Below are 12,365 nucleotides of genomic sequence, written 5' to 3' on the forward strand. Positions count from 1 at the left end.
TCTTCATATCTTGCCCTAGTCCATTCAACTTCAAAAAGTTTCCTTTCCAATGCGATGCGTAGAGTCGGAATCTCTAGTTCGACAGGTTGTACGACATCCATTCCATAAACCAAGGAAAATGGCGTATTTCCTGTTAATGTGCGAATTGACGTGCGATAACCCCACAATGCGAAATGAAGTTTGTCAGGCCAATCCTTATAATTTTCCGTCATTTTCTCGATGATAGTCTTTAAATTTCTATAAGCTGCCTCGACTGCTCCATTTGCTTGAGGCCTATAAGGGGAGGAATGATGATGTTGGATGCCATATTTTTGTAGCAATTCTTCACATTCGGCTTGAAAGTGAGTTCCATTGTCACTTATCATTTCATGTGGGACTCCGTATCGACAAATATTATTTCTCTCGATAAAGAGTGCTACATGTTTTGCAGTGAGTTTAGCGTATGATTGCGCTTCGACCCACTTCGTGAAGTAATCAATTGCCACTAGGATATATTCGTGGCCTCCTGTTCCTGGGGGAGTGATTTTTCCGATGATGTCAATTCCCCATGTAGAGAACGGCCATGGCAACGTGTAGGTGTAGAACAAGGATGGAGGAACATGTTGTAAATTAGCATAGTTTTGGCACTTAGGGCATCTTTTTACGTATTGATGGCAATCCCTATTCATTGTAGTCCAATAATATCCTTTTCGCATTATCTTTTGAACTAACATTTTGCCATTTATGTGAGTTCCACAGATTCCTTCGTGGACTATCCTCATTGCTCTTTGGGCATCATTTTTTCCTACACATAAGAGAGCTCGACCCTTAGGTACCCTTTTATGTAGCTCGTTGTCTATGAGTACATATTAGGAAGTCAAGAGTCTTAACGCTCGTTTTTCTCTTTTGTCAGCATGGGGAGGGTATTCTTCTTTGGTGACGTAGTTGAGTATATCCGTGTACCACGATTCTTCTTCTTCTTCTTCGTCTTGGACTACTTCATCATCTTCTATAGCTTGAATATATGCTGGTTTGTGCTTTTTTTCTATAGTTAGAGGCATTTGCTCGATTTCCGTAGGAATCCTAACCATCAAGGCTGTCTTGCCAAGGCATCAGCAAATTGATTTTCTTCCCTAGGTAGATATGTGTATTATACCTTCTCTAACTGATTGGTAAGGGTTTCCAGATAGGTTTGGTAAGGGGCTAGACTTTTGCTCCTTACTTTCCACCTTTTGGATATTTGATTGATGATTAATTAAGAGTCTACGAATATCCGTAACTTTTGTACTCCCAATGCCAAAGCTGTTTCAAGGCCTACCACGCATGCTTCGTATTCAGCAGCGTTGTTGGTAACGTCGAAATCAAGCTTTATGGAGATTGGAACATGCTCTTTTTTAGGTGATACTAGTAATACTCCAACGCCACATCCCTTTTGGTTTGAGGCTCCGTCGAAGTATAGGTCCAAGTATCATCTTCAGTGACCATTAAGTCTTCATCTGGAAATTCATTATCTTGCATTGGCGTCGAGTCTGCTATTGGAAAGTCCGCTAGAAAGTCTGACTCCACAGATCCTTTGATAGATTTTTGCGGCATAAACCTTACATCAAACTGGGCTAAATTGACTATCCATCTCGATATGCTTCCATTGAGTGTAGATTTCTCGAATAAATACTTGAGTGGACCTAATCGGGAGACTACAAAGACGGTATGCACTAGCATGTAATGTCTTAACTTGGTTGTGGCCCACACCAAGGCGAGGCACAATTTCTCAAGTGGTGTATAACGTGCTTCGTATTTGATCATTTTCTTGCTTAGATAGTAGATTGCATTTTCTTTTCCTTCTACTTCTTGTGCTAGCATAGCTCCCATTGTCTCTTTGGTAACTGTTAAGTATAACCTAAGAGGTATTCCCGGAAGTGCTGGTGCTAATACAGGAGGATTTGCGAGATAGGCTTTGATCTTTTCAAAGGCTTTTTGACACTCGTCATCCCATATTACTGGTACATTTTTCTTAAGCTTTTTAAAGATTGGTTCGCACATCGTTGTCAATTTTGATATGAACCTACTTATGTATTGCAACCGGCCAATGAATCCTCGAATCTGCTTCTCGGTTTTGGGCGGTGGCATTGACATGATTGCTTTGATCTTGGTTGGGTCTATCTCTATTCCTCTAGAGCTTATGACATAACCCAAAAGCTTGCCTGAGGTGACTCCAAAAGCACACTTAGATGGATTCAACCTCATATTATATTTTCTTAGCCTTTCGAAAAATTTTCTTAAGGCTACTTGATGGCCTGGGCGGTCTTTTGATTTTACAATCATGTCTTCCACATATACTTTGACTTCTTTATGCATCATGTCATGGAGTAAGACAGTCGCTGCACGTTGGTAAGTGGCACCCGCATTTTTCAACCCGAATGGCATTACCGTGTAGCAGTAAGTGCCCTATGGTGTTATGAAGGTTGTTTTCTCCATGTCTTCTTCCGCCATGAGAATCTGATTATATCCTGTGTATCCGTCCATGAACGAGAGAAGTGTGTGATTTACTGTGTTATCCACCAGAATATCGATGTGTGGTAAAGAGAAGTCGTCCTTTGGACTTGCCTTATTTAGATCTCGATAGTCGACACACATTCTTACCCTTCCGTCTTTTTTTGGAACTGGGACGACGTTGGTGACCCATTTGGGGTATTTAGATACCTTGATGAAACCTGCAGTTATTTGTTTTTGAACTTCTTCTTTTATTTTAAGAGCTACGTCAGGTTTCATTCGACGTAACTTTTGTTTTATAGGTTTCATTCCCGGAATTAGTGGTATAGTGTGTTGAGCTATTTCTCTATTAATGCCTGGCATATCTTCGTATGACCAAGCAAATACATCGATGAATTCTTTAAGTAAGTTAATTAAATTGGTTCTTTCTTGTTCATTAAGTGTTAGTCCGATTTTAACTTCTGTTTTATTGGTTGAATCATTTGAGATATCAACCATCTCAGTTTCTTCAATTATCGGTGTTTTCTTTTCAAGTGTTTCCATTGCTTTAATAAGTTCTTTGTCTTTTTCACTGTTACTTAAGCAATGCTCGTCATCTTGGGTTAAAGAAGAACACAAGAAGTAAGGAGAAGAAGTTATATTATTATACTCTGAGATCATTACATCAAAGAGTGATATGTCCTCAGGGACTTGATCACTAACTATTCTAGGAGAAGAGATAGAAGGGGAAGGTGCTACTACTAAAGACCTAGATGACTCTATAGGGAGAGACTCTGACTCTGACTCTAACTTAGACGACTCTTCGAACATCGGTCCTTGACCTGTCGTGATGGATATCTTTCTTCCACTTGGAGTAGTCACCTTGACGGTCTTGCGCCACCCTTGTAGTGATCCTTCCGCTGGAGTGATTAGCTTCGAGGGATCGAAGTTTTCACTGTGTAGGACCGTTTGAATGAGCGAGGAGTTATCCTCTTTGTATGTTGGCTCATCCTTTTCTCGCCTAAATAGTAGTCCCATGACATTAAAGTCAAATCATGGGGGTGCTTTCTCCTTATGGACTGGAGTTGGGATTTCATCTGTGAAATAGAAATCCAAGAAAATTTCAAATCCCGGTTGCCTTATGCCGTTTACGACAAATGGTTCAGGAAATTCGTGGCATGGATAGTCCTCTCCTTCTTTTATGAATTGACCATTAAGGGTAAGAGGGTACTGATCCATTGGGATTGCTTTCTTTTGAATGCAAGCGTCCCTACGTGCCTTTGATTTTTCCTGGGATCGCTTAAGATCTTTCTGAGTCGGTTCGAAACCAAGTCCGAAAGTATCTAATTTAGGAAGGCCAGGTGACTCCAACGGCTTTGTTATTCCTTTCTTCTTTTCTAGGGTCATCCCAGAAAAATGTCCTTATTTCTTCAGAATAGCATTTACGATCATGTTAGAATGGGGGTCGTGGCAGAGAGGGGTCCTTTCATCCTCCTAGATTAAGGAGACCTCTTCATTAAAGCCCCATAAATCTTCATCATCCTCATCGTGCTCCACGTTAATTATTGGGTTTTCTATAGACTTGATTCTCATAGGTGAAGCATCGATGGTGATAGGAATTCCCCCAACTATGGTTTTTACTTGTTGGTGGAGAGATGAGGGGACGACCTTTAGGTCATGAAGCCAAGGGCGTCCCAACTATAAATTGAATGAAGCTTTGATATCTACTACTTGGAAAGTAGTTGCATGTTCTATCGCTCCCGCCGTTACATTCATGGTTATTTTACCAAGAGCTTGAAGACGAGTGTTGTCGTAGGCTCTTACTCCTTGTGTTGACGGGGTTAAGTCATCATCCCTTATGCCTAGAATCCTCGCGGTTCTAAGTGGACAGACGTTAATGGCTGATCCATTGTCTACAAGAGTCATAGGGACGTTCATTATCTTGCAAACTACTATGAGGTTTAATGCCTTATAGTGTTTGTCACCTTCTAGGGGTAAATCCTTGTTGGAAAAGGTGATCAAATTGATGGGACTAGGTAGATCACTCGTGAGGAAGTTAGCCAACCCCTCAGGAGTGGTGTTAGAATCTATCCCTATTTTGTCCAAGGCATTCATTACAGCCAACCTATGTTCTCGAGATGTCGCTAGAAGTTTCCATACGTTCATTTCAACTTTTGTTTTCTTGAACTGTTTGACGATATCATTATCTTCAATGATAGGTATGGGAACTTGTTGTGTGGTTGGCATGGGTTGTGTTGAAACAGGAGGTTGCATTCTCCCGGACCTTGTGAGGACGTCTATTGATGGATCTTCTTCAACCTAAAAGTCATCCATGGCATATGACACCGAAGGTGGAGGTCCTATCATGTCTTTTAAGTAGATGTCTTCTTCGTCGCTGTCCCAAACTCCATTAATACTTGCATCCTCTTCTTGTGGAACTTGGACAAGCTTCTTTTCATTAATCATTTTCTGAATTAAATCCTTGAATTTAAAACAGTTTTCGATAGTGTGACCCCCTGATTGATGATATTGACAGTAATATCTATCTGTCCTTTTCAATGATTCAAATGGTCTCGGTTCGAGAGGTTTGATCTCGCCACTCTTGGAGAGCATTTCGAACATTTGTATATATGGGATCCCAATTGGAGTGTATAGTCTATTACTCTTCTTAGATTTTTCGGTGACTTGTAAAGGAAAACATTTTGCCTCGTAAGTCGTTCCCATGGGTGTGAACTCTCTCTTAGGTTCACTTTTCGGGAGTGGAACCTCGTCATATTTCTCCTGGAGTTCTTTTATAGCCTTGAGAGTTTCACGTAGCAAGTGCGATCCTTCCATCATAGATAGTGTGAGTGATTGTATGTCCTCTTTACTTGCTAGTTCTGGAAGGTTATCCATGGCGTCAAAAAAGATCTCCTCCTCTTCTTCGATGGCATGGATTTCTTTAACAGGTTTGATGAGAGACGAGGGGTCAACCTCGTTTTCCTCATCAGAGATAGCGAAGGAATGAGCGAGAGGCGCATTATCAATAGTTGTCTTCTTACTGGCAGGGGGCAATGGCAGCTTGTTGTTGTCGATTAAGTCTTGGATAGCTTCTTTAAGCTTCCAATAGTTCTCGGTGAGATGGCCCCTACCTTGGTGATACTTGCAATGTGCATTGGGGTTCCAGTTAGCCGACCTCTTTTCGACTGGTGGGTCCCCAAATGGTCCAATAGGAGTTATAAGACCTTTTGCATTTAATCGGTCAAATGAGGTGTCATAACTCATGCCAATAGGAGTAAATTTCCTCCTAAATGGTTTCTTTTGTCCTTGATTATTCATAGCAAGGACTTCACCTAGGTTAAAATTGCTAACATTGTTTGAGTGGGTGGTTTTGGAAGAAGAAGGATTGTCGTTCTTCTTGCCTTTCCAGCCACTGTTGGAGTTATTGTTGGCGGCTTTCAACTTAGCCAGGTCGTCTTCAATATTGATTCCAATGTCGTAGACGGCCTTGAAGGTATGGAGATTATTTTGATACTTGAGATGCTTGGAGTATTTTTCTTGAAGGTTTTTGATGAATAAGCTTACAGACTCTTTTTCACTCGGCACCTCAATCATCTTAGCTGAGGTTTCTCTCCATTTGTTAAAGAAGGAGGTGAAGCCTTCGTTCTCCTTCTGCTGGAGGATTTCAAGTTCCCTATGGTCAGTCTCAACTTGAATGTTACATTTGTATCTATCAACGAAAGAGTTTTCTATGGACTCCCAGGTGGAGGTTTTTTCTTTCTCGAGAGAAAAGAACCATTGCTGGCAAACGGTCTCGAGAGATAGTGAGAACAGAGAGAGGAACACCTTCTTGTCAATACCCTTAATACTCATTATTTTTTCGAAGGCTCTTAAATGAAAAAAAGGGTTATCGGTTGCTTTGAATTTCGGGATGTCGTTGACATTGAACTTCTACGGAAGAAGATCTTTGTCCACCGAGACCCCTTGTGAACTAATCCCTTGAAACTTGTAGTCGCTAGATAGCTTGCTTAGACTCTCTTGCATGAGGTCCATCTGTTGTTGTTTCACGGGATCATCGATCTTAAGGGTTAGGATATTTAGTGCCTTAGTCACGGTAACCAGTTGGTTCCTGAGCTCATTGACTTCATCTTGCGTTGCCATTACTGTCCTAACTTTCCTCTTACGAGCAATGGGTTTGTCGAAAAGTTGGACTTGTACGAAAAGATTGTCTTTGATTAACCGCCCTTCCTTTCTTGACCACGCGCTGTAATTTAAACCATTTTGTGTTTTAATTACTTGACTCAAATCGACCTTGACTTTATGGTTTTAAAGAGGAAAAAATAAAAATAAAAATAAAAAGGTGCATATTTTGGCAAAAATAATGTATATATTTTAAGGAACCAAGTATGGTATTTAAATTGGAGGATTAATATCCGACTTACCCCCCCTAAAAAAAATGACGGAAAAAACGCGCATACAAGACTCTCTTAAACATGGTCAAAGTATGTGTATTGGTGTGTGCGTTGAGTGTAAGTGACATGCTTTGACTTTTGTGTAAGACCATGGGACTTGGTGCCTAGACTTAGTTAATGACTTAACAAGGTATTATTAACAGTAAAATTTAACCGAATTAATTAGCAAACTGGTTAATTAGACATAAAGTGATGACTCGATCAATAATCCGAATTGTCGTCAAAACGACAGGACTAGCGCCTCTCTTTGCAGTGTAGCGCCAGACGAAAGCATTGTCGCCAGGCGCCACACTCCATAGAGTGGAGCTACAATTCAAACTTTGGCGCCATTGCTGGAGCTTCGATCTGAGACTGTTTTCGGTATTATTAATCAACAGGGGTATGCCTAAAGTCGTACTAGGTTACTTCTGGTTAAAAAATTAGACTTTATTTACTCTAATTAATTAATTAATTAATTAAGAAAAGTTCTTTTAGTCATTAATTTATTTAATCTTAGCACAAGTCAAACAAACGGTTAAGAAAAACATATACCATATGCACAACAAATAATGCACAATTAGTCAAGTAGGCACGATATGATGCAATGAGTTTGCAACCTAACCATGGCTCTAGTTCTCTAAAGTTCGGGATATGGGTTAGTCAATAGAGGGTCCATGGTTAATTGTCCGGATGCACCGCACGGAAGCTTCACCGTGAAGGGTTGGTGCGAGTGGATGGGACACCGCGAGTTTTAGAAAAAACTCGCTTCCATGGTTTGGTGAATTCAACATTCTCGGATGTACCATTTGTTGCTCAGAACGTTCAATCAGGTAGATGGAGCATGAATTCCCAGGGGGTTATGTCCATATGTAGAACACATATGGGTTTCAGAAAAGTGAGAAAAACTCAATCAGGAAGTAGGATCGAGCAAACAATGCTAAAAACTGGTCGAAATTAGAACGCATATATCTGGCTCGGTATTGGAAGAATTTGGAGCCAACAAACAGAGGTTGGCGCCAGCTTTTGGCCTTAGTGCCTGGCGACAGAGATGTCGTCTGGCGCTACAGTCAAAATTCTGGCGCTAACTTCTATTCGCTGACGCTAATTCCTACATGCCTCAGCAGCTTTCTGTGCTCGATAAAATTTTCCAGTTTCGCGCAGTGTTATTTCGGTCCTAGTTGTGAAAGATATTCCTCAAATTTCCTACGTGTAAAAATCCTATGTTTTAATTAATTACGGATGGTCTTTCCAATGAGATCTTTTTTATGCATATGACAATAATGTTAATCAAAATTACGCACATGAAATACTTAGAACTTTTCGAGTCTCATCCACTCATTCTAAATCATTGCCGAAATAAATTTCAGGAATTAAAATAGAAATCCTCCCCAGTGGAGTCGCCAAAACTGTAGGGAATATTTCAAGCGTTAACCCCTATCTTGAACCCCACTGTGATCATACACTAAAGTACGGTGGTGTCCAAAGGGAAAGAAGATAGAGCAAAAGAGTCGCCAATAAGTTTTTGTTAGAAACTTGTAAACCGTTCACGAGGTGAAGGTTACACCCCTTAACTATCCAGGAGATCGTCAACTCCAATAGGTCTTGAACCATGACTGGTAGTTCGGGGTTGAAGGTACAAATTCAACCTAAAAGAAATTGAACTTGCCCTAATAATAGGCCTCTACTTTATTCTGATCGTATTCATGTGCGCTTTCTGACTAACATGCAATCATTAGGATTAACCCTAGACCTGTTTATCTACGTTGGTTGAATATAATGCACAAACAAAACTATTATTGGCGACCACTTGAATTATAATCAAATTAACCCTAAACAAGATTATTAATTATCTCATTAAGCGTGATTACAAGTACAAATTCCCTTTAAACATGCATAAAAGGCGTGATCAAGCAATAACAATAAATATCAAGCAACATAATAAATAATCAAAACAATAATAATTAAAATAATAATCATGAATCATGTTAAAGCATAATAATAGCAAGATCCTAGGTATGATACTAATAAGATTAATAACAAATCCTAGCATGTTACTAAACAATAAAAATCAAAGCTTTAACCCTAACATGATACTAACAATCATAAATATTAGGAAGAACATAAAAGGCATCATATTCTTAATCATACTTAATATTAAAGCTACCCTAAACATGATACTAGTAATTAAAATAACAATCTAAGCATGATTTCTATATCATAATATCAATAAAAACTATTAAAGCACTTACTTGGATGCCTCGTACCTCTTTCTAATAACAAAATACACACGTTAGTAACTTCAAGGAAAATAATAAAACAAACAATTAAATTAAATAATTGAAAGAGAGATTTGGGACCAAACCCTCAGAAATTAAACCTTTCACTTCTAGGGCCAAGGCAACTTCGAATATGGCTAGGTGTATCTAAGTCTTGCGAATGCGGAATTTTGTATTTGAGAAAAGGCTAGTTTAGAAAAAAGAGAGAGAGAGAGAGAGAGAGAGAGAGTAATCAAGAAATCTTGATGAGAGTTGGTGAATCAAAACGGAGTTTTTAGAAGGCTATTTATAGAGAAAATCAGCCAAAAAGATAAAAAATCAAAATAGAGTTCTGACGCGTAAAACGAGGTTAGCGCCAGACGCTAACATTAGCGCCAGGCGCTAACGCTAGCGCCAGGCGCCAAGCTTAGCGTCAGGCGCCAATGCTGGCGTTTGGCGCTAACTTAATTATTGACGCGTTTTCTAAAATCAGATAGAAATTGCCGTACAGGAGGATAAAATCGTATTTTCCTCAAAAAGATTCTTTTATTCTGATTAAAACTCTAAAAAGTCAACAAAAGTCAATTTATCAATGCTAATTGAATTAGGAATGAAAAGAACCTTCTAGAAGAATCTAGAAGACTAAAATCATTCCTAATTGCATTAGGAATGATAAATCTATATTAGGGCCTCTAGATCAATGGGCCGCATATAAGACTCAAACCGGGCCCAGTTCAGTAATTTGGCCATAACTTCTTCAATATTCATCGGAATTGGGCCTATAATATATCGTTGGAAAGCTCTTTTCAAGCCCTATCCAACTACTATTGGACCCATATCATGGACCAACCAAACCGGATTGGTTATTTTCTTAAAATAGGTTTTCAATAATAGAGAGAGGAGAAAATAAATTAAAACTATCCGCAACACTAAACTTTCCACCCTTTCACTTCATTCGATTATGACTCGACGTGAAAGGTACTCATCACCGGGTTTGGTTTTGGGGAGACACAAATGGGTGTCTAGAATAATCAACCAAACATGCTACTAATTCATCACTTCAATCATAATTCACAATCCTAGCATGAAACTACGCATACACAAAAAATTTTTGTGCACATACGTACCTTGAATAACACCTAAACTCAGCTACACTTGTTAGAAATCACCAAGCTCTAAACTTCTTACAATTAAAAATACATAACTGTAATTAATCCACTATTCTCACAAATTTCCAGCAACTATAATGCTATTTAAATCTACTAATTAACCCCTTTTAATGACATAAAAGCCATAAAACCTTTTCTTTAAGTGGGTATTTTAAATCCTTTAATAATAAATTTGATTTTCATGACTTCAATAAAATTCCAACATACTTATTTAGTATAAAACATCACTTTTAGACTAGGAAATCATATACGTAGTATAAATCATTAAAACCTTTTTCCCTTTTATGGGTAATCATAAACCCTAACTCAATTTGCGGAGGGTTTCACTGATTTTGGTGGGGCAAGTGTGTCGGCGATAGGGAACATCTGGTGTCTGTGGAGGGGTTGGGTTAGGTTGTTTAGGATTTTTTCTTTTTTTTTTTTAATTTTTTTTATTTATTTTTAATTTTTTAAACCAATAGTTTAGTGACACGTGTCTTTTGTGGGCCCCACTAATGGATTCCATCCAAAAATTCGTTAAGTGGAGGTGAAATCATTATTCTGGGGATTTTTTTTTTTTTTTTGTGGTGTTATGATAAAAGTTTTTTTATTTTGTGGTGTTATAATAAATTTTTATGTTATTTTATTTTCTAAAACCTAATTTTTACTATGTTTTGGTATTGATTTTGAGATTTTGATGTTGCTAATTTATTAATTTAAATTTTAGATTTTTATTTAATTAAAAACCCCAAAATATAAACCTTAGAAATTGGGGATTTTGTATAATTGATTAAGGATTGAGGCTAGGTTGTTGTAATTGATTAATTCATGGTCTAATCATGTTTTTGATGAGTTTAAAGCCTAAAAAAATGATACTGACTTATTTATCTGACTTACGCCTTGTTCACTTCATCTTATTTTTGCTGAATTGAAATTATTTATACTGAAACAAAATTATATTTGCTGAACTTAAATTTTTTTTACCGAGCTTAAATTAATTTTACTGAACTGAAATTATTTTTGCTGAACTGAAATTATTTTTACTGATTTTCTACTATAATTCTTCTTTAAGAAAACTGAATTTTACTAAACTGGACTTATTTTAACTGAACTGAACTTATTTTTACTAAACTGAAATTAATTTTATTGAACATAACTTATTTTTACTTAACTGAAATGTCACTATGTTATGCAGGGAATCTAATATATATATATATATATATATATATATATATATATATATATATATATATATATATATATATATATAAAACAATAAAAACGAAAAATTAAAATTATCATACTAATCTAATGATTTATCTAATTATTTCAAATAAAATATGTTAATCCTTTAAAAATTTATTAATTCTACCCTACCATTATCTTTCTACGGTTAAAAGAACTATACAAAAAATTAAAATAATTTAAGCAGCAAACCAAAATAAAAATAAAAATTATCATACTTTTCTAATGGTCTATCTAATTACTTCAAATAAAATGTAAAGTATAATCTATGATAAAATCAATCCAATCTGTGCATAATTACTGTGATTCAAACCCAACAAAAGCTTAGCTTTTTCTTATGACTAATTTTTTTAAAACACCATTCATGGGTTTTTTTTTCCCAAACTAAAACACCAAACGGAAATAAAATAAATCTTAAAAAATTAATCCTTTAAAAAAATATAATCCTTATCATTTAAGTTAAGAAAAAGATATGAATTGAATTAATTAGCTTATGATTTGTTATTATTATAAATAGGCATTAATCGAATTCACGGACCACCAAAGAATCACACAATACTTCATACAAAGCAATTTAGAATTTTATAATGTGGTTTTAGAAAATGTACGTCTAATTCCTTAACTCAATTTTTTTTTTCTTTTCAAATTGTAGTTACTGGTAATATTATTTTTAACTACTTTTTTTTCATTGCATTGTTTCCTTAGGTCTACTTCGTCGATTCGAGAACTTAATTCTTCCAAAAATGATTGGAAAATTAAAGTATGTGTATCAAGGCTTTTTGATGTTTTGATCTTTCGGAAACATAATAGTTTGATTAGTTTGGACATGGTTAATTTTA

The sequence above is a fragment of the Chenopodium album genome, chromosome 3 (assembly GCF_948465745.1).
Source record: "Chenopodium album chromosome 3, dcCheAlbu1.1, whole genome shotgun sequence".
Classification (NCBI taxonomy): Eukaryota; Viridiplantae; Streptophyta; class Magnoliopsida; order Caryophyllales; family Amaranthaceae; genus Chenopodium; species Chenopodium album.